Source organism: Notamacropus eugenii, chromosome 2 (assembly GCF_028372415.1).
Source record: "Notamacropus eugenii isolate mMacEug1 chromosome 2, mMacEug1.pri_v2, whole genome shotgun sequence".
NCBI lineage: Eukaryota > Metazoa > Chordata > Mammalia > Diprotodontia > Macropodidae > Notamacropus > Notamacropus eugenii.
In genome coordinates this window covers 534,637,733-534,660,760 of record NC_092873.1, presented here as the reverse complement: position 1 = coordinate 534,660,760, position 23,028 = coordinate 534,637,733, and positions in this window count along the sequence as shown.

Genomic DNA, 23,028 nt, shown 5'->3' with positions numbered 1-23,028 from the left:
TAGTCAATCTTATAGGTGTGATGTTGTATCTCAGAGTTGTTTTGATTTGCATCTCTCTAACTCATAGTCATTTAGAGCATTTTTCATATGACTATAGATAGCTAAGTTCCTTCTTCTGAAAATAGCCTCTTCATATCCTTTGACCATTTATCAATTGGGAAAAAAGGTGTTGTTTTCTTCAGCATTCTTTTGGTCTTCTTTAGCAGGCTGTTGACTTGCTTTTCATGATTTTCTTGCATCACTCTCATTTCTCTTCCCAATTTTTCTTCCACCTCTCTTACTTGATTTTCAAAATCCTTTTGGAGCTCTTCTATGGCCCAAAACTATTTTATAATTTTTTGGAGGTTTTGGATGCAGGAGCCTTGACTTTTATGTCTTCCTCTGATGGTATGCTTTGTTCTTCCTCATCCAAAAAGATGGAAGAAAATACCTATTCACCAAGAAAGTAACTTTGTATAGTCTTATTTTTTCCCATTTTTGGACATTTTCTCAGCCAGTTACTTGACTTTTGAGTCCTTTGACAAGTGGAGAGTATACTCTAGGGACCTGTAAATTCTCAGTTCCTCCAAAGTGGTGCAATCAAGGGGGAGGAGTTTATTACTGTCTTGGTCTGTGCTCTGGTCTGGGAGCAACCACAAGCACTCCTGCCCAGGATCTGAGAGTAGGATTCCCTCTCCAGAGCCTCCACCAGCTCCCGCAGGCCAGAGTTCTTCCTCATCCCAGGACTGCCACTCAGGGCTGAGACCCAGATCAGACACTCAATTCCCCCAGGTTCTTTTGGCAGAGGGCTTCAAAAATGGATGCTGCTGCTGACTGTGACTGAGGTTAAGGCAGGATCCTGCCTCCTTCTCACTTAGGTGAAAGAGCTTTTTCACTGACCTTTGAAGCTGTTTTTGTCATTTGTGGGTTGAGAAACTTGGGTACTACATCTGTTGCCCATGATTCTACTCCCTGAAACTTGCTTTGGTCCTGTCTGTGTTGTGCTGCATGGCCAAGGTTGGGGTGCTAACAAAAATGATTCTTTGGGGTAACTAGGTGGCACAGTGGGCAGAGCATCATGGAGTCAGGAAGACTCGCCGTCCTGAGTGCCAATCTAGTCTCGGATACCTGCTATCTGTATGATCCTGCACAAGTCATTTAATTCTGTTTGCTTCAGTTTCCTCATATGTTAGATGAGCTAAGGGAAGAAATGATAAACCAATCCACTATCATTGCCAAGAAAACTCCAAATAGGATCACGAGGAGTTGACCACAATTGAAAAAAAATGATTGAAGTGATTGGGTTTTCTAAGTAAGTAACCCTCCTATTGCAAAGTCTTCATTAAATTGGAAACTTCTTGAGGGTAGAGGTTTTCTTTCTTTCTTTTTTCTTATTAATAACCCCAATACTTAGCACAATGCATGGCACAAAGTAGGTACTTAGTAAATACTGCATCACAGTAAAATAGTAGAATAAGTAAACAAAACTATTATATACAAACAAAAATGTATCCTCTTTATAAAATGTTTCATCCAGAATTTCTATTTCTTTTGTTGTTTTCATTTGTCTTTCAGGTAGTATACGAACTAGTATTGAGTCAATTTATTTCATTTATTTATTTATCATTTATTGGCAAGTCTTCTGATAATTTTATATATACTTTTTGCATCCATATTCATTAATGACTTCTTCTTGTCCCTAACATCTTTATGATTAGTATAGCTGTATTGAAAATGCATTTTTTGTTTTAGTATAATAAGTACTTCTGATTAAATGATGTGATTAAAGAAGATCTTTCCTGCCCATTAATGGACCTGGGAAGATTTGTAGGAAGGCACACAGCTTTTGTTAATGAGGCACTAGTTGTCAAAGGTTGAGATTGCCCCTGACTCTGAAAAGTGTATAAAGACTCCGAGGTGAGGTTTTACTTTGGGGCTTACTCATTAGAAATATTTATTTGGCCAAACGAGACTCTGGGCAGCTGCTAAGGAGTTCCCCAGCTTTGAAAACCCAGATGCGGGTACTTTTTTCTCTGGTAGCTATGTATGTATCTAATGGTCAGAAGGTTGGATCTGTCTGTTGATTTATGAGTATGTATTGCTTATGTCAGGCAGCTGGAAGTAATGTTTGTTGATTTGTATTTCTCTCTATTTTTTCTGAAGTTCAGGGTGTTAACTCTTTCCCGTGAACTAAGTAAATGATATATATGCGTTTGATTAAAGTGATTTTTGATCCCTCAAAAGTTGCTTTCCTTTTTGAAATTCATATCTAAGAACCTATGATAGCAGGCCCTCCTGTATATGTCCAATTGCTTGTTTTTACAATACCAAAGTAATATTTTGTTTTGATAGTGGAATTTGTTGGTGTTCTATTTTTTTAAATGCTATAATATAGGTATCATTCTTTAAATGCTTGAGATTTCACTTATGAATCGATCTGGACAAAGGTCTTCATACTGATACAATTTGGAATGCTTCTACTCCCATCTCTCCCCACCCAGGAGAATAGTTTATTTAAGCTAACAATTTCTTCACTATTTTTATTGTGTATTTTATCTATATTAATTTACTTAAATTTCTTAATACTAGGAACACACAATTAAATATAGCGATTGCTTGTTTTATTTTTTTCTCAGCATTAATTATGTTATTCCATTTTCTATCTTTTTACATTAAAAATATAAATGAATAATTTTTTTCAGAAAATGAATTAACAATTAATTTGTTACAAAACACTCGCATCTTTAAAATACAGAAAAAATAAAGAACAAAAAATGGAAAGAAATCTTTTAAAATATTTAACATTCTTTTACTTTCTTTTCACCCATTTATCCTTTGATTTTAAAAATTGATTCTTTTTTGTTTTTTGTTTTATCAAAATTATTTCTTTATCCTTTTTGAATTTTTAACTTTTTAAAATCTTTTTATTTTTTATTGCATTTTATTTGTACATCATTTCTCTACGTTTTAATGCATGCTTTCAGAGAAATACATTTCCCTCTCAGTATTGTTCTAGCTGAGCCATCAACTCTGGTATACTATCTCACTATTATCATTATCTTCCATATAGTTTGTCATTTTTTCTGATTTGTTCTTTAGCCATTAATTTTCATAATAATAGGATATTAGAATTCTATTATGTAATATGATATGACTCCAATGAAATAATGGGTGCTTAGCATGTAGGAAATTTAAAAAATTCACTTTGGGGAACATGTGTGAAATAAGTATAAAAATCATCATCATCACCATCACTGTGATAATGATGAGGAAAATAATATTATACTTGAGGATAATATTATACTCCAGGTTCTTTTCATTTATTACAAATATATGCAGTGAATGTAAGTACAGGGAGAATGTTAGATTATTTGATTTTCACATAAAAATACCCAAAAACCTCCATTTAGAAACATAACAAATACAATATGCTTATCAGTGAAAAAAATGACAATTTTAAGAGAAGCAATGTAAGTTCATTATGACTTTGTTTAGCCTTAATTCCTTTATCACCTTTTCCCAAATAGAACTAAGTTGGGCTTTCAAGATAGAGAGTTGAAAAATATCTCTGACTCTCTTGAAGTGAATTGGATGGCTTACAACTATTTGACTCCACTAAAACAACTAAAGAAGCAATGTTAAAAACATCTCCATCTCACATAATTTTTCTGCAATGATATGAAATATAATTGGCACTCAAAAAGTATAACTATTAATGTATGCCAAATAAAGACACAACTTGATGTCTTCAATTTGGAATCTGCTGGTATATTTAAACCAATAGACAAAGGCAATACATACCTACATACACACACACGTCTCTTGCTTGCAACACGATTCAAGCATCATTAATTGAAGAGAAATATCTGGTTGGATACGTTTAGCGATTTATTGGTATATAGAAATCAAAACTCAATGTGAGCACATTTACATCAATTAACTCCTACACATCACAAGTTGTAATGTAAACATTGGAAACTGTAAAATTACTATAAAATATTTGGAAAATATCTTTAGAAATCCCCATACAATATTTAAGAAATTCAGGGTCTTATAATCCTGAAATAGATCTTTCTTAACTTCCTCAATGACAACGGAAATAGACAATTGGTATTTTCAGAGCAAACTATAAACTGGTCCAAGAGCCAAAAAATGTTTGGAACCAACAGGCATCTCTATACTAAGAAATAGTAAAAGATGATCATAAGTCCATTCTACTGATTTGTTGAATATTAATCTCATTGGTTGCTCTCCTATTGGAGCCTATCAAATAGCTAAGATTCAACAGTAGAATCAGGAGTCATTTCATGGGTGACGTCTAAAGGAACTCGAGCTCTGTGAGCAACACAAATCGTACAGGCTCCAATAGGAATTGTGCAATACAATCTACCAAGACGCTAGGAAGACATGACTGAATGCAAAGGTGGATAAACTAAGACTCATAGGTCAAATCAAGATACCTTCCTTTTCTTTTCCTTCCTTCCTTCCTTCCTTCCTTCCTTCCTTCCTTCCTTCCTTCCTTCCTTCCTTCCTTCCTTCCTTCCTTCCTTCCTTCCTTCCTTCTTTCCTCTCCTCTTCATTTATTTATTCTCTCCTTCATTTGTCTATTCATTAGTTTTAATCTATTTTCAATTAAATATTTTATGACCTGTTAAGTATTAATGATTTGTAACTTGTGGACCTTACAGAAACAGGTGATGGGATAGATTTGACCCATAAGTAATAGTTTGCCAACTTCTGGCCTAGTAGATGGAATTATAAAAGAAAAGCTTGCTCACTTTCACGGATTAACAGATATTGAAATCATATTCTTGATATAGATAAAAAATAACCAAGATAACATGACAAGTAAACTGAATTGGCAGCAATGTTCTCACAGCACAAACTGTTGATCACCCTGAATGAAAGATGAGAGTCATCCATAAAATACTTGAAGACAACATTCTGAATAAATATCACTACACCCAATACTCAGTATCTCAAAAAAAAAATCAGTGAGCGTTTATTTGGTGCCAATGATACACATGACATTATGTTAGTCAATGTGATTCCAAAGATCCAGGGATGCAAAGCTTTAAAAATGTGAAGAAGTAGCAGAAGAAATCAAATTACATCAGAAAAAGAAAAGGAACAAATTCTCTGATTCATACTGTCTATAAATGGAGTTATGCCAGCACAGCTTCATACACCACATATTACAGGGTCAGCTCACTGTAATTAAGCTTAAATCCCAATATTGTTTACCCACCTACAAAAAAGTGTTTTTTAAAAAATCTATGTGTTCAATAGTCCAAGCAAAATTAAATATAAAATAATAATAGAATAGCCATTTGGTTCAGAGTTTTTCTATGCAAATTATGTCAGAAAAGATTACAATAGATGAATAATAATCAATAGCATAATAATATTTATTTACAAAAAACAACCATTTTGTCATCTATGAAATAATAAAAATTGCCAAATTTTTATTATATATGTATATATGTGTATATATACACATATATGTGCTTTTTTGAATATGTATTATTCCATTATTATATATATATATATATACACACATATATGTGCTTTTTTGAATATGTGTTATTCCATGGGATCCATATGGAAAGATTATGGGCCTTTAAGATGCTGAGACTACTTTCACAGAATGTAAATCTTGAAATACACAGATAAAAAGAAAATAATTTGGGAAAGAAACCAATTATACTTAATACCATTTTCTATCCTTTAGCTTAATAAATGATGTGAATTATCTTTGACAAAGTAACATTACATTAATCCAATTTGTTTATATGGCCTAGTACTTCATTATCTTCGGTATATGGAACAGATTGTGCTTCTGGTTTACAATATTTTTTTTTTCTAATCTTCTAGATGCCTATGTTCTTTCCTTCATTATACCTTGGTGCATCTGCAGTCATTTTTAGTTTCTTCTGTCATGATTGTGTTTTCCCTGATAAGGTATAATGCAGCCTCTCCTCGAAGACAGCCAGTAAGGGTGACTCCACAATCTCCTTAAAGGAAGCTATGCCACTTTTAGGAAATGTTCAAAATTCAGAATCAAGTTTGATCATATGGAGCAGAATGATTTCACAATGATGAACAAGCCCTAAGGCAAGGTGTATTGGTCTATAAGAATCTCAGATTTTCCTTTTTACTTCTTAAAATAGTCTTCAAATGGTGACCCTCATCTGTGTTTGTATTTCCTAATGACTTATTTAGCAGTGCCAACATCCCTGACACAAGAAAGCACACTATCACTGAGAGAGATTCAAGTTCATATTCCAAATCTTTGTATTTCGTCATTTTAGGGAGGATTCTTGTTCAAGATATATTTGGCGAGTGGACTATATCATCCCTTATTTCCCTTTTCATCTGAGTTTCTATGATTCCATATCATAAAGGTTTTTGATCGAGTTCTTTATTTTTCTTTTTTTTTTCTAGCTGGGTAAATTATTTAAGCCTTTCAAAAATACAGATTTATAGACGGAGTTATAAACTTCCTTTGAGTTCACTTAATATAATTGCCTCATTTTGACTCTAAAGAAGTTGAGTCCCAGAGAGAAAAGTACCATGTGTAAAGTTCCCAACATCCATTGTGACTATGTATAAATCAGAAATAGATTACGAACATCCAAGGTGTTTCCCCTATATTACCTTGATCTTTCACATGATTCGAAGTGCCAAGTTTTAGATCATGAAATGGACTTTTCTATGTCACTGGTCAGAGATTCTTTGTAAGTTTTGGCCCTGTTCCCATATCCATTGGCTGGTACCTAGTCACAACACCCAGGGATCTGAAAAGATATACGTTTGAGATCTTTCCTGTGAATGAGGATTATTCTGATTCCTTGTCAACTATGAGAATAGAGACAATCCACAAAATGTAGGCCAGCTTACAGTGAATAAATTTATTAACTTTAGAAATCATGCCCTTTGTTAATGATTGTCAAAAACAGCCTGAATAGCTAAAGTTCAAGTAAGTCAAAAAATTATTATAAATTGCATATATTTTCACAAATCCCACATTGACTTTTAACATAATGATTTAATAATAAGCATCTGGTAATTTTCTTATGGAGAACAAAAAAAAAACTTTCCCCCTTTTTCCAAAGTCTATTGTTAAAATGAAATTATATAGGTTAATCAATCTTGCAATCAAAGCTCCCAGAAAAACACCACGTTTTATTTCATTGCTATTTTCTTTTTGTTTTCTTTATTTCTGGTGCACTCACAGAGTAATTAAAAACTGTGGGAAGTTAAGAATAATATGAAAATACACAAAATCTTATAGATCATGAAAAAAATCTAAGTTGAGGACAGTAGCACAAACATGATTAATGAATAATGATGCCATTCAATGTCAGATTTTCCAAAGATATTTTACAGCCAAATAGATTATATCAGAAATGTGACTCATCCAAAGTCACTCCTAATAATTTACTATCAAGATTCAGGATTTGAAAGTACATCCCCTACCTTCAAATCTAGTCTCCATTTTGTGGAGGAACATAGCAAATGGTTTCAGTGTATATAGATTAACAATAACAACAATAAATAATAACATTAACAATAATAGGAAAATATGAGGCAGCTTTTTCTCTATTTATGCAATTTTTTCTTCGGAGTACAATAGAAAGAGTACTCAATTTGAAGTCACAGGTCATTGGTGAAAACTTGGTTTGTTTTGAGGTACTACTTCACACCTATCAAACTGGCTAATACTACAGAAAAAGAAAGTGATAATTATTGGAAGGGATGTGGGAAAATGGGAGACTAATGCTCTGTTGTAAGAGTTGTGAACTGCTCTAATCATTCTGGAAAGTCATTTGGAACTATGCTCAAAGAACAAACCATGTATATCCTTTGATGCAGCAAAACTACTAGTGTTTCTGAATCTCAAAGAGATTAACACAAAAGGCAAAAAAGGGCTATTTCTTTTTTAATTTATTTGTTTTCACTTTTCTGCACTTATTTCCATAAGTCTTAGATTTTCTTCCCCTCCCTCCCCAAGATGGCATGAAATCTTATATGGGTTCTACATATTCATTCTTATTAAACACATTTTCATATTAGTCATGTTGCATAGAAAGATAAAAATGAATATGAGAAATCATGAGTTAAACCCAAACAAAACAAAACACAACAGAAAATATTACACTTCATTCTGTGTTCCAATTTCATAGTTCTTTCTCTGGATGTGGATGGCATTTGGCCTCGAGTTCTTTTGGAATGTTTTAGGTCTTTGCATTGCTGTGAAAGACTAAATGTGTCAGAAAAAATTCTTCACATAGTATGGTTGTTATTGTGTACAATGATATCCTTTCAGTCAGCATCAGTTCATATGAATGCTTCCAGGCCTCTCTGAAGTCTTCCTTTTCATCATTTCTTATAGTACAATATTATTCCATTACATACATATATACATATACATGTATATATTATATACCACAACTTGTTCTGCCATTCCCCAGTTGATGGGCATCCCCTTGATTTCCAATTTTTGGCAACCACAAAAAGAGCTGCTATAAATATTTGCATACACGTGGAACTCTTTCCCATTTTTATGATTTCTTGGTGATACAGTTCTAGAAGCATGTGGCAGGAACTGGGCATTGACCAATGCCTGACATCATACACAGGAATAAAGTCCAAATGGATACAATGATCTAGGTATAAAGACTGATACTATGAACAAATTAGCAGAGGGAGGAATAATGCATTTGTCAGATTTATGGAGTATGGAGAAATTTTTGACCAAACAAGAGATTGATAACACTATAAAGTGCAAAATGGATAATTTTAATTGTATTAAATTGAAAAGTTTTTTTGTACAAACAAACCCAATGAAACCAAGATTAGAAGGAAAGCAGAAAACTGGGAAATAATTTTTTTATTTTATTTGTTTTCAGTGTTCTACAATCACTTTCATGTAACAGATTTTTCCTCTCCCCCCTTCTTCCCCCTTCCTCCTCTTCCCTCCCTGAGACAGCATACAATTTTATATAGGTTCTACACATACGTTCCTATTAAATACATTTTCACCTTAATCATGTTGCATAGAATAATTAAGATGAATGAGAGAAATTGTAAAACAAACCAAAAGGTAACACAAAAGAAAATGATCCTCTACATTCTGCAATCAAATTTCAAAGTTCTTTCTCTGGATGTGAAGGCACTTTGCCTTAAGAGACCATTAGGAATTTTTTTAAGTCCTTGCATTGCAGTGAAGTACTAAGTCTACCAGAAAAAAATCCTTTCACACTGTGGTTGTTGCTGTGTACAAAGTTCTGGTTCTGCTCCTTTTGATCAGCATAAGTTCATTTAAGTCTTTCCAGACCTCTCTGAAGTCTCTCTGTTCATCATTTCTTACACCACAACAGTATTCCATTACATTTATATACCAAATTGCAAAATTTCTTTCCCACTTTTCTGTTTCCCTCCTAATCTTGGTTGCATTAGGTTTGGTAGTGAAAAAACTTTTCAAATTAATGTAATCAAAATTATCCATGTTCTACTTCATATTGTTTTCTTCAGTGAGCTTTTGAATCTCTTTTTCCATCTGGCTAATTCTGCTTTTGAAAACATTCTTCTCCTCATTGGCTTTTTGAACCTCTTTTGCCAATTGAGTTAGCCTATTTTTCAAGGTGTTATTTTCTTCAGCATTTTTTTGGGTCTCCTTTAGCAGGGTGCTCACCTACTGTTCATGCTTTGACTGCATGTTTTTCATTTCTCTTCCCAGCTTTTCCTCCACCTCTTTAACTTGATTTTCAAAATCCTTTTTGAGCTCTTCCATGGCCTGAGCCCATTGAGTGGGCTGGGATATAGAAGCCTTGACTTCTGTGTCTTTGCCTGATGGTAAGCATTGTTCTTCCTCATCAGAAAGGAAGGGAGGAAATGCCTGTTCACCAAGAAAGTAACCTTCTATGGTCTTATTTCTTTTCCCTTTTCTGGGCATTTTCCCAGCCAATGACTTGACCTCTGAATATTCTCCTTACACCCACCTCACCTCCTGATCCTCCTAGCCAGCCAGCCAGCACTTGGGGTCTGAGATTCAAATACTGCTTCCCAGCCTCAGGGCTTCCGCAGAGGTGGGGCTGCTATTCAGTGTGAGATTAAGTTCAGGTGCTAGGTGGGGGCAGGGCCACCTCATGGGCTCAGTTCCCTCAGGGGGTTTTTGCAGAGACCTTCAACAATGGATCCAGGCTCCTGCCTGCTTGGGGAGCCCTGGTCTGCCGCTGCCTCAACTGCTGCCTCCTGAGGGGGCCTGAGTTATGGGGGCACCCCACTCCCCTCTTGACCCGCCAAAGAGACCCTCTCACCAACCCCCATCACCTGCGGGTGGAGGGACCTGCATGGGCACTGGAGATCCTGTCCCTGAAGCCTGCTCGGATCTGCTCCTCTTGGTGCCACGGGCGTGGCAGGGTCGTGCTCGGCTCCCAGTCCCAGCGCCCAGTCCGTGGCGTGAAGGACCTTTTGCGAGAAGTTTGCAGGTCCCTCTGGAGCAGAAATCTCCTTTGCTCCACTGTTCTGTGGCCTCTACTGCTCCAGAATTCGCCGTGAATTCCTTTTTACAAATGTTCTATGGGTTGTGGGCTCGGAGCTATGTGTATGTGCGTCTTTCTACTCTGCCATCTTGGCTCTGCCCCCTTCATATTGTTTTCTATCTCTTGTTTAGTCAAAAATTCTTGGGAAAGAATTTTTTGCAATTTGTGTTTGTGATAAAGGCCTTCTTTCTAAAATATATAGAGAACTGAATCAAATATACAAGAACACAAGATATTCCTCAATTGGTAAATGATCAAAGGATATGAACAGGCAGTTTTCAGAGGAAGAAATTAAAGCTATCTTTAATCGTACAAAAAAAATGCTCTACATCGTTATTGATTAGAGAGATGCAAATGTAAACAACTCTGAGATACCACACTACACCTATCAGATTGGTTAACATGACAAACAGGAAGATGATAAATATTGGAGAAGATGTAGGAGACTTGGAACACTAATTCACTGTTGGTCGATCTATGAGTTGATCCAAACATTCTGGAAAACAATTTGGAGCTATGCCCAAAATGCTACAAAAATGTGCATACCTTTTTACCCAGCTTCTGCTACTGTATTCCAGAAAGTTCTATTTCTACAAAATATATGTATATATAGCTGCTCTTTGTGTGGTGACAAATAATTGGAAATTGAGGGGATGTCCATCATCTGGTGAATGGGTAAACAAATAGTGGTGTATGACTCTGATGGAATACTATTATAGTATGAGAAATGATGAGCAGCATGATCTCAGAAAAACCTGGAAAGACTTACATGAACTTAGGCAAGGTGAAGTGAGCAGTACCAGGGGAACACTGTACACAGTAACAAGCTCATTATATGATAAGTAACTATGAATGACTTAGGTATTCTCAGCAATTAAGATCCAAGACAAATGTGAAGGACTTATAATGAAAAATGCTATCCACTTCCAAAGGAAAAAACTCATGAAATCTGAAGATTGACAGATGCTATGCTTTTTTTTTTGTTTAACTTTCTTCATTTTTCATGTTTTTATTTGTGTTTTCTTTCACAACATGACTAATGTGGAAATACCTTTTGTGTGACATATATAGCCTGTATTAAACTATTTGCCTTCTCAATAAGGAGAAGGAAGGGAGAGAATTTAAAACTCAATTTTAAAATGAATATTACTTTTATATGTAATTGATAAAAAATAAAATATTAAAAATATACGCTTTGTATCCTTGCTGCCCGTGTAACATAAGGAAATTCACTTGAACTTTCTGCTATTGAGTTTCTCCTTTATAAAATTAATAATTTTCATATTCATTTTACTGTCATGAAGAAAATTAATCAAGTAGTTGTGAAAATGCTTGCAAAAAGTTAAGTCAAATAAACATAAATCCTTTAATAAAACAGCATAAATTATACATATGAAGAGACATCTATTCAGACAAGGAGGTGGGTAAGTCTTGTAGTAAGACAGAAGGTTGACATTGAGCAGCTCTGTCTCTTGAGCCTCATTGAACAACAGAAGATAAAAAGATAAAAAGAACGGACTTTACCACCTAACCTCAGACAGGTATGGGATTACATAAGGACATGAACAAGAGATGAACGGGATTGAAAGGTAAAGATAAATGGTGATGACTATTACTGGAGGGAGTAGGCACTCAGGAGAATATTGATCTTTTGGAAATAAGAGACAACTGGAAAGTAATATTATCCATAATTTTAAGACCAAGAGACTCATTTTCTAAAATATCTGCTACAAATAGTCTTTGCATTAATTTCTTTATTACACTGGAATAATGCAATTTTGGACTTATGCAGCTATCAAATATGGAATTAGGTCATATTTCCATGTGAATGAAGCTGCCATATAGATGCTTCTAAAAACCCCAACTTCTAGAACATTGGGAAGTTATTGGTCTCCCTAAACTACCAGTTCCTTTTCTACTTCCTAATCGGTACTTTAAGCTCAATGAGACGATTCAGGTTTTAGCTTGGAAAGGTATGAATTTTCTTTCCATGAAAGACAAAATTATCATAGGACAATGGAAAACTATGCAAGAAGTGGGCCAAGGCCACACATCATTGTAGATAATGAATTTGAAGCTTATAATTTTTGCAAGAATTTCTTTAAAAATATGTGATTTATGGAAAAATACATCAGTTCTAGATCAAAATGAGAGATAGCAGATGCAGTTAAGTTTCTCCATTGACATATAACAAATCCCAAGAGGACAACAGGAATGACAGGAAATTTAGGGTTAAACTAACATAACAAATTGAGGAAAATAAGGATGAAAGTGACAGAGAATAGGCAACCATGGGTCTTGGTAATGACACTGACTTGATGAGCTACATTGGACTGTGGCCTTGCAAAACAAAAGAACAGCAGTAACAGAAAGTCAAAATAATGAGACATACCCCAAAGAATAGGACCAAAATAATGAATGATGTCTATTCCCATTGCACTGTCTTATACAGACTCTCAAAGAGCTCCTATCTAAGATCTTGCTTTACCTCTGGATATCAATAATGGGAGACAATGCATTCCACATAAAATATATGACTGGAATTAAAAGGAAATACACTTGGGAAGTGAAGGAGGCTGCAAACTATGATAAAACTATATTTTTCAAGACTTCTCATTTTATTGAAAATTAGTTTTGGGTCCTCATCAGTGGAGTCAGGAAAGAAATTACTCTAATGTCTACCATATAGAGATTAAAAGGAGATCTGCTGACGAAGAAATAATGAATTTAGACTCCACATTCATTTTGTGGCATAGAAGACACATTACTCTGCATTATGCTTATATTAGACTTAAATAAATTTCATTATGAAAATAAGATTAGAAGAGAGCTGTGTAATTTGAAAACATACAGTACTTATATGAATTTTTATAATAAAAAAGCTTTCAGAATGATAATATGTTGCTGTACTTTTGGATAATTAAATACCAAAAATGCATAGAAGTAATTTGAATTCTAGTTTTGTTGGTTTAAATCAAGGAAACTCAGAATTAAATCTTCTATACCCTGTGCCCAGGGCCTAGCATACAACAATATTCATTGCACACAGTATATTGTGTGCTTGCCATTGTGGTTATTAAATATGACTATGAAAAAGGTCATGAAGAAGAATGAGTTAAAGATTTCAATGGATGTCTTTATTCACCTACATCACAAACATCTACTAAGCATTGACTATGTGTTTAGCTCTGTACTACCCACTGAGAATATAAAGACAAAATGAAATGGCACCTGTTCTCAAGGAGTTTAAATTCTATGGATAAATCAATAGGATCACAGATGAATAAACAAACATATTGGATATCTAATGTAAATCGAAAAAATTATTAGATTTGTGGGAGTTGTGGGTGGGTTACTTACACATTGTGAGATCAATAGTCACAGGCTGTCACTATTGGTCATTGCCATGTGACTTTTGTTCAGTCGCTGCAATTAGCCTAGTTCTCGATTTCTTAATCTGTCAATTGGAGATGATAATGATTATATTGATTCTTACTTACAATTATTATTGAATATAGTTATGTCTGTGATTTCCCATAAGACTTTGAAGAAACATACTTAAAGGGATTGATGAGGAATCTATACAATTGGTGGAATGAATACCCAACTAGCACACAACAGAAAGAACACCAAAAAGAATCACAATGATATCTCAATTGAAATTTCTTAAGGCACAGAGTTAAAAACAGTCCATTTATTTAAATTCCATATTTTCATTAGAATTCATTTTTTTCTTCTTCATTGGTCTGCTTCTCTTGATGTTGTAACAATCATACCAGTCAAACTGATTGAGGTATCTCTCCACCTCAGTTGACTGCCCATTACTCTTAGAAGGCAGAATTTTGCTGAAGTAAATAGCACTAGGGTTCATATAATTTTTCTTTTGGCACTGTGTAGTAAAATGAATACCTAGGGCTAGATTCAATTCTAATTTAACAACTCCAGTGAATTAATTATTTTTCTCCTTACATGATTTGTATGGACCAGGCTCCTTTCCCAAGTCACATTATCAATCTCTACGAAGAATTCTTTTTTAGTAGTAATAAAGAAGTTTAATTAAGGAATAAGATTACATTAGATGTATATTAGAAAAGAAACAGAGAAAACCAATGCATACAATTTTTCCAGTTCATCCAACATTTGTTAATCATATCAAAGAGCTTAAACAAAGACATTGTCCAGTGGTTTGGTCAAGCGTGTTTTATGTCTAAAAGTCAACGTGCTATAGTTTGGGTGAAACATCCTTTTTGTTAAGGGCAAGACTTAGAGTTAGAACCACTCATCAGAACACAACCAAGTAGTGATTGAAATACTGATGGATTCAAAATTATAGGACCTGAGTTCTAATGTTGCTTAATGACTTAGGAAAATGAGTCAGTGTTGGAGAGCAAGAAGATGTCAAGGCATTCTACAAATGAGGAAATGGAGAAGGGAACAAGTTAAGCGGCTTCCCCAAGGTTCCACAGATGGTATCAGAAGTGCAATTTGAGCCTATTTCTTCTTATTCCAGGCCCAGATCTACATTCAATACATCACACTGCTTCCGCAATTTTTCCCTCATCTACCATCTTCTCTCTACTCACATGACCACTATCCTCAACACCTTTCTCACTTATTACTTAGACAATTACAAAAGTCTCTCTACTCCAAAACTTTCCTCTCTCCAATTATCCTCTGAAAAGTTGTCAAAGTAGATTTCTTAAAGCAAAATTCTCTTGCTTGGCAAGAAAAAAAAAAAAAAGAAACAACAACCATAACACCAATGGCTCTTCCTCACTGTTATTAAATGTGAACTCCTTTGGTATTTAAAATGACCAGTCATCAGGATATAATCAAGTGGTAATTGGAACAGTGAGGGATGCAGAGTTACAGGACCTGAATTCTGATGCTAGTTTAATGACTGAGAAAGATGAGTCAGTGATGGAGAGAGCAAGAAGGCTTTTCCAAGGCATTCTGCAAATGAAGACATGGCTCCAGTGTACTGGCCTAAGCTTATAACAAACAATTATCCCTCATATGCTTCTCCTTCCAGTCACACTTGCCTAGTTTATTTTTCTTAAACAAACCATTCCACACACAACTGCTATCCTTTTGAACCTAGAATACATTCTTCTTCATCTCTGGCATTAGAATCTCGAGAACCTTCACATTTCAGTTCAAGGACTTCCTCTTACACAAAAGCCTCTTCCTGTTATTTCATTAGGGTATATTCTCTTTTCAAATGAATTTCCATTCAGTGTATGTACAGTTTCCTTAGATTGTATGGGAATAGGGATCAAAATTTGACTTGTGCTTTTATTCATGTAGAGTAGAGTTGTCAAATATTTGCTCTGTGAGCACAGCCCTGTAGTGCTTCCCGAATGCTCCACTAGATTAAAATATAATTGGCAACATTTAAAACAATAAGTAAAAATTCAGTAAAAGATAACATTGTATTTCAAAATAAAGTCAACATGCAGCCTACAGGGATCATTATGTAAAATTTATTAGCTCCATTTCTATATGAGTTTGAAATCATTGAAGCACAGAAAAGTGGTTAGGGGGGCACTCCTTCCACCGATGTTCATTGGTTTGTTTTGTCAAGGTCAAGGGCTACCATTTTATGTTAATAGGGCTAAGGAGAAGACTGGCAGGAGGCTCCTTAGTGATATGAGGTTAACAAAAGGAGGAAAGATGGCCCTCTGCAAATGGTTCAGAGGGGTGCAGATGAAAAAGTACAGGCTTCAGAGAGAAGTAAGATGGTAAGTGGGATTGGACTAGCAAAACTCTAACCCCAAATATTTGCACATAAATCAGATATATGATTAGTTTCTGCACACAGATTTTATGGAAAATGAGCCCTTGGTGGAGAATAAAGTAGGAACAGGAATATGATAATAATTATTTGTCACTTTTTGTTTACTTTATAAACCAGTTTTATATGTTAATGTGATTTTTATCTGGGACCTTATAGGGGTCCTAAAGGTTTCTAGGGAAGATCTAGAAAAAAACCACATTCAGACATTTCAAGCTGCCTCTGATATGAGCCAAAGGAACCATGGAGATAAGTTGAATTATTATTGAGAAGTCTTCAAGATTGAAACCAGAATTTCTGAGCCCAAAGAGCCAGTTAGATTACAAGTTACATGTGGACAAATTATTTCATCCTCATAACTATACTCCTCTGCCTGTTCCAATTACAGCAACTTTCCATTTTTCAAATTTGATTTTAGTTTAGTTTTTGTTTTTACTAGGCAGGGATAATATAATGTTGGGAAACAGAGTTATAGTGTGTGTGTGTGTGTGTGTGTGTGTGTGAATATGAGTCTCTTTAGATCAAAATAAAACACCAATGTAACCACTTTTTACTTTTCAAATATATGTACAAAAAGGCAGGCATATGGGCTAAATATGCTAAGAAAAATGACTTTGTTCTTTTAATTTGCCTTTTGTTTTGGCTTGAATTATGTGTACACTAAACAATAGAGGATCATGGGAGTATCTAAAGACTATATAAACATAAACTAACTACTTTTCTATAACAGCAGACTTTGGCTTCTATCCATTGATTCAAATTCTGAAAGACAGTCCTGATGGAAGGGGTCACTTTGTTTGACTTTTGTTACCTGACTATGATGACTATGAAAGAATACTTATGAGCCAGCTTTATCGAGGAATGGTTCTACTAATTGTGCCCTAGCATAATGAATTGGAAATCACTTGATTGACCTCAGAGACATGAGCACCGAAGGTAATATCCAGAAACCAATATCAGAAGAGATACTCATCATTTCTCTCAAAGCCACATTCAGTTGAGACCACAAGATCAGCAGTGTGACATGCCACACAGAGACAGCATAGGGCCAGAAAAATACAAACAAAAAATAAGATGACAAAAAAAAGTCAAATAGCATAGCAATCACCACCAGGACAGAGAGGAAAATCTGCATAATAATATTACAAAAAATGGAATTATCATACATAAATCGTAAAAAATACATTGGTTGGTTGTCCTTCCTCTTAAAGAGTACCAAATTGACATCACCATGATAAAGTGAAATTTCAATGTGTCCCACTGTGGTTGATCAGAACAGTATGAGCTTGGAATGCTCTACCACAGGTTGGGCACAGAGAGTCCATGTGAATATTTGGGGTGGATACATCAAATTTGTACATTCTGCATTTAATTTGTGCTGTCTCAATTCTTTTTTGCTCTAAGAGCACAGCACCCTTTCTGATGTGGGCATGCCATGCTGAGCGGTCCTGTGCCAATGTTTCCCATGTTGCACAGTCAAATCCAATGTTTTTGAGAGAGACCTTGAGAGTGTCCTTGTATCATTTCTTCTGGTCACCATGTGATAACCTGCCCCATGCAAGTTCTTCAAAAAATAGTCTTTTTGGAAAGTGTACATTTTGCATTCAAATAACATGGACAGCCCATAGGAGTTGCACTCTCTGAAGCATAGCTTGAATACTTGGCAGTTCAGTTCAAGTAAGGACATCGGTGTCTGGTACCTTATCCTGCAGGTGTTTCTCAGAATCTTCCTAAGAGTTCAAATGGAAACAATTCAATGTCTTGGCATGGTGCTGGTAATATATCCATGTTTCACAAACATATAACAATGAGGTCAGCACAATGGCTCTGTAGACCTTCAGTTTGGTAGTCAGTCTAATACCTCTTCTCTCCCAAACTTTTCTTCAGAGCCTCCCAAACCACTGAGCTAGCTCTGGTAATGTGTGCATCAACCTCATTAAAGAAATGTATGATTAAAAAAAAGTTGTAATGAAACAAGAGCAAAGATATGCTTTCTTTTATTGATAAGAGGCTCATGTGATTTGCTAGTACCATATTGAGGAGAAAAGACATTGAGAAAAACCCCTAAACATGTTGGGCAGAGCTCCTGGGATGAATTAACAGAAGGACATAAACAGCAGTCAAACAGGACATGAAGGCATAGATTGGTAGGTCTTCATATTAATGAAGAGTTGGTAAATTTGGGAGAAATCCTCATCAAGAATTGAAGAAGACTGGTAAAACCTTTTATCACTAGATATCACTAGAAAGTATAGTTCCATGGGTGAGATCGCAGATTCACTGAAGTAATGTTGTACTAGTATATCATTACTTCAATTAATGAATTAATAAAACAAGATATTTATTAAGCTAAAATTCTATGATTTTGAAATCTTCCCTAGCCTTAACTAAATTCTTAAAGTAGAAGGAAACTTAAAATCTGTTAAGATTTGACTATCACTTCTCTCATAGAATCATTTTCCTCATCTGAGAAATGGAGGATAATATCTTTAGTACCCTCTCTACATGGTTATCATAAGATTAAAAGGAATTAATAGAAAGATCATAGAATTTCAAAGTTAAAAGGTAATTTAGTAACTATTTAGTAAAACTAGTTTCTGAAAAGCAAACCATCTATAATAAGCTTGAAAAGTGATCATTGAATCTTTTCTTAAAGTACAATATGGTGGAACTCCAAAATTTGTCTGTTTTTCTTTTTGTGTAATTGGAAGCTTTTTTATATGAAATCTAAATTTATCATTCTGCAAATTCTACTCACTGTTCCTAGCTCTGCCACTTGGAATAAAGAGAACTAGTGTAAATATCATCTCTTCAAGAACTAAAAGACAATATCCCTTCTTCTGGCTAATCAGGCAGAATTATTTGAGTTCCTTCTCATTATTTATGTAAAAGACTTCACTAACATTATTGTAACACAATGGTGAGTTACTAGTTTTGGTTGTGCTTTGCTACCATAGCCTTGGAAAACTTTTGGTAAGTCCCAAACAATACAAAAGGACCAAAGCCAGTTTTACATGAGGAATAGGGGTATCAGTGTGATCATAAACCATTCCCTTTCTCTTTCTCCTTAGAAAATGTCTCGATTTGTTGGTTATTGTTGTATTTTCTCTTCCTCAAGCCATTTTATGAAAGGAAGCCATGATAATAGATTTTTACACCATGTCATTCAAATTCCTTAAAATCACATTAGATAACGTCAACTTCAGCTAAATAGAATTGATTTAGCACTTTTTAATACACCAATTTTCCATTCTCTTATTTAAATGAAATTCTCCAAATATCAAGCATATATTTTGGATGCCAAAACATATGTTACCATGGATGCACTTTTTTCTCCTTTTCCTTTTGTAAAACATTGTTTTAAAATGTTAAATTGAGGTGAAGATATAAGCACCATATTAAAGCCTTTGTACTGTATAATAAATTACGCTCAATGAATGTTTCCCAAATTATTTTTTAATAAGCAATGAACCTAAATGGAAATGAATCAGATGCTTTCATCATTGGTGTCAAAAAGAGTTTGCATTAAAAGGATATGTGTTAATACTGCTTGGAGAGATCCTTTTAAAATTAAAAAAGTCAGGCTTTTTTTCTGAAAAAAATATTTTGAGTCCAGTTTTATGGCCAATGTTGTGTTCTTGTGTACACACATGTATACAATTTCATGTATATACATATGTGCATGTATATATGTGTATGTATATGATGCATATACATGTATGCACTATATATGCATTTGCATATATATGTGCGCATATATTTATAGAAACATATTTATTCATATTTCTGTATATATGCATGTGTGTATATAGTATGTATATATAATTATTATGTGTATATATGCATATTATATATAATCTCAGCGTATTTTTGAATGTACTTGATCCCTCCTCCATTAGAATGAAATAATTCTGAGGACTAAGGGTAACTTTTCGTCATTGTATCCTCAGCCAATTGTACACTGAGAACAATGCCAACACACTGTAAATGCTTAACAAATGTCTGGTGTGATTGATTCGTTAACTGAAGTAACGCTATACTAGCATAACACTTTCTCCTCAATATGGTACTAGCGAAGTACATGAGCCTCTTATCAATAAAAGAAATCATATCCATTGCTCTTGTTTCATTACACCTTTTTTAAAATCACACATTTCTTTAGTAATGTATTTTATACCATTTATGTATTATCATTCCATTTTTGTAATGATATGCAGCTTTTCCCCTCTGTCCTGATGGTGATAGCTATGCTGTGAATCTGTTTTGAATTTTTTTTTTTTTGGTTCTATATCATCTCAGGTTTTCTTTAGGATTGAAATGCCACAGTCTTTCCCAATTTTGCTTACTAGATGGTTTCAAGTTCTCAAAATATTGCAAATTAATAGGCTTGAACATTTAATAAAAATTTGAAACATTGCTGTTATTGCTATCCAGTATTTTTTGTTTTTACCACTTGTGACCCCACTTTGGGGCTTTCTTGCCAAAGGTAATGGAATGGTTTGCCATTACTTTCCTTAGTTCATTTTACAGATGAGGAAACTGAGGCAAATATGGTTAAGTGACTTTCCCACATTGACACCTTAATAAGTGTCTAAGGCCAGATTTGAACCTGAGTTTTCCTGACTCCATGCCTAGTTATCTACTCAATGAACCACCTAGCTGCCCAATTTCAACTCTGTCTCCATTCAAATAATAGATAATTGTGTGAAAAAGACAGAACTAAGGACAGATTACTGAAATGTGTCTTTAGAAATATGCATCAAATGGATTTACAAGGGAATTTTACCAAACAACTAAAGAATAGTAAATTTTATTATGAATCATTTATTTATTTACTTAATCTGTTTAATTGTTAATTTATTTATTATGAATTAATAGCTAACTATTAATTAATTAGAATTATTAGAATGAATGCTTAAATGAATTAATTAATGTAAGGTTAATGGTGTGTTGGGGGAAGAATTCAATATCTTCCCTACTCATTAATAAAATTCAGACACCTTTTGTTAATTTCTTGGTTGGTTGGTTGTTGTCCTTCATTTTCAAAGAGGATCAAAATGACATCACAATCATAAAGTGAATTTTCAGTAAGTCTGACTGTGACTGATCAGACCAATACAAGCTGGGAATGCTCTACTACAGGTTGTGCACAGATAGTCCATATGAAATTTTGGGGTGGATACTCCAAATTTGCACATTCTAGATTTACTTTGTACTGCTCTTGAGAGAGACTTTAAGAATGTCCTTGCATCGCTTCTTCTGACCACCATTTGATCACCTGCCCCATGTGAGTTCTCCATAAAATAGTCTTTTTAGCAAGTGTATATTTTGCTTTTGGACAACATGGCCAACCCATAGGAGTTGTGCTCTCTGAAGTATAGTTTCAATACTTGGCAGTTCATTTTGAGCAAGGACTTCAGTGTCTGGTACCTTATCCTCAGAATCTTCCTAAAACAGTTCAGATGGAAGCGATTCTGTTTCCTGGGATGGCACAGGTAAACTGTCCATGTTTCACAGGCATACAACAATGAGGTCAACACAACAGCTCTGTAGACCTTCCATTTGGCAATCAGTCTAATACCTCTTCTCTCCCAAACTTTTCTTCAGAGCCTCCCAAGTACTGGGTCACAAGGCTCATGGCCTCTACCCTTGAAAAGAGTATATGTACTCTGAGGTGAGGTTTTCTTTTGGGACTTATTTTTTGTAAGACGTTTCCTGTGCCAGATGAGATTCTGAGTAGTCATTTTAAGAAACACCCCAGTTTTGAAAACCTAGATATTGATGCTTCTCTCTCTGGTAATGATTTATGTATTTTCTGTGGTCAGACAGTTGAAAGCTTGGTCTATCTGTTGGTCTTTCTGTTTGTAATTTCTTCTTGTAATTTCTGTTTGTATTTTCTCTGAAGTTCAGGGTGCTGACTTTTTCTCCTGAAGATATATGTGCTTGATTAAAGTAGATTGTGGAGCCCTTAAAAGATACTTTCCTGTTACAAAAGAAGATATAAGAACCTGTACAGTGGTCCCTCCAGTGTATGCCAGGGTCTTTGTTGATATAGAGTCTCACTTTATGAATTAATTCCCCTTACAATATCCCCCAAATGTAGTCATTCCGAGTCCCCTCACTTATTTCCACTTCTGAATCACTCACTCACTGCATCTCTAGGTACTTCATTATAAATTTGGAGCATTCTAATATTAATTTTTAAATTTATATTGAATAAAAAATCCTTCCAGCAAATGCTACCAATTTTTCCTAGTCCTTGCTACTGGAGAGGTAAAATTTAAATCGAGTCTCTTTTTAGTGTCAATAACCTTACAATATGTAAATATATTATCAACTATTGTGGCAACATAGTCCCTATGAATTTTCTTGTATATAGTCCTAGAACTGGAGTTGGAAAAAATGTTGGAGATCATCTAGTTCAACTTCATCATATTGCAGATGAAGAAACTGAGGCATAGAGTGAAGAGACTTTCCCAAGTTTACTCTGTTAATACTTTTCTCTTCCCACTGTCATAGGCTATCTTCAGGATTGATACGCCACATTCCTTCCCAGTTCAGCTTGTTAGATGGTTTTGAGTTTTCAGAATGTTGCAAATTATTGACCTAGAATATTTAATAACCATTTCAAACATTGCTGTTGTTACTATTCAGTCTTTTCATTTTTTAATATTTCTGGCCCCCCTTTTTTTGTCAGAGACAATGGAA